Here is a 1,518-nt window from a genome sequence, read left to right on the forward strand (position 1 = left end):
CTGAAAAGCCTCATAGAATTTGTAATCTCAGCTTCCTCTCATGGGTCTTGTAGGTGCTAAAAAAAAATTACTAGCAATAAAATGGAGAAAGGCAGAAAGGAGAGTTAGGGGACTTGTCCCATGGTTATTAAGAAGTGACATAAATAGAATGGACATTGATAAGGTTAACAAAAGTCTTAATGCAGCACTATCCAAGGCTTTGTAGACCAATGGGACCTCCTGCTAGTCCTTCAACATCAAAGAGCCTCAAATAAATCTGCTCTATTTACCCCCAGTTTAGAAGCATTTTAAAAGCCTGAAAGTAAAGATTACAATGAGAAACTGAATTGAAATCTCCTGAATTAATGGTCATCCAGATCAATTAAGATAAAGATTGACAAATGGCCTAGGTCCCTGAGCTGGACACGTGCTGGGAGCACAAAGTCTTATGAGTGGATAAATGGTCAGGAGTGGAGTAGTTTCTGGGACTCATAGACAAGGGAACCTCATGCACTAGGGTATCAAAACCCACTGGTGCATCCCTAACAGGAGCTGTAATCAGAATGAAAGAATAAAGAAATGTTAAGGGTTGATAGAGTTGAAATGGAAGTTTGGGTGAAAACTGGAATTTTTACAGAAAGTGACTGGGTCTCTGTGTCTCTTTCAGCTGAATGTATTAAATGGATGGATATTGTGTCTGGTAGGGGAATATTTCCCCTACCTAGTATTGTAAAATACAAGGCATGCCAATCCACCCTTCAAGGAATATTAGTTAGACATGCTAAATGAGGACAAATAAGACTGCCCAAACCCACACAGTGTAAAATAAAAACTGGAGTGCTGGGGCGCCTGGGTGGCGCAGTCGGTTAAGCGGCCGACTTCAGCCAGGTCACGATCTCGCGGTCTGTGAGTTCGAGCCCCACGTCAGGCTCTGGGCTGATGGCTCAGAGCCTGGAGCCTGTTTCCGATTCTGTGTGTCCCTCTCTCTCTGCCCCTCCCCCATTCATTCTCTGTCTCTCTCTGTCCCAAAAATAAATAAACGTTGAAAAAAAAATATTAAAAAAAAAAAAAAACTGGAGTGCTGGTGTGGGAGAATTCTCTGTATGAGAGACCTGTGTGGTGTGTAAACCGGGGTTATGGCAAAAGCCTATGAATGCCCCAAAGTAATGACTACTGAGATTTTGGGATAGAGAATTTCCATTTGAGAGGCAGTTACTAGCTTGGTATTGGACATTAATTGAATTGCCTCTATGACTGAAGGTTATATATAATCACATCACCTCACACCCATTAGGATGGTTACTATCAAAGAACCAAAACAAACAAAACCCCACAAAATAACAGATGTTGGCAAGGATGCAGAAAAACTGAAATGCTTGTAGACTGCTGGTAGGAATGTAAAATGGTGCTGCCACTATGGGAAACAGTATGGTGTTTCTTCCAAAAAATCAAAGTAGAATTACCATATGATCCAGCAATCTCTGGGTGTATACATATATCTGGGTATATATCCAAAGACTTGAAAACAGGGTCTCAGAT

Source organism: Herpailurus yagouaroundi, unplaced genomic scaffold (assembly GCF_014898765.1).
Source record: "Herpailurus yagouaroundi ecotype Mexico unplaced genomic scaffold, PumYag 218, whole genome shotgun sequence".
Taxonomy (NCBI): Eukaryota; Metazoa; Chordata; class Mammalia; order Carnivora; family Felidae; genus Herpailurus; species Herpailurus yagouaroundi.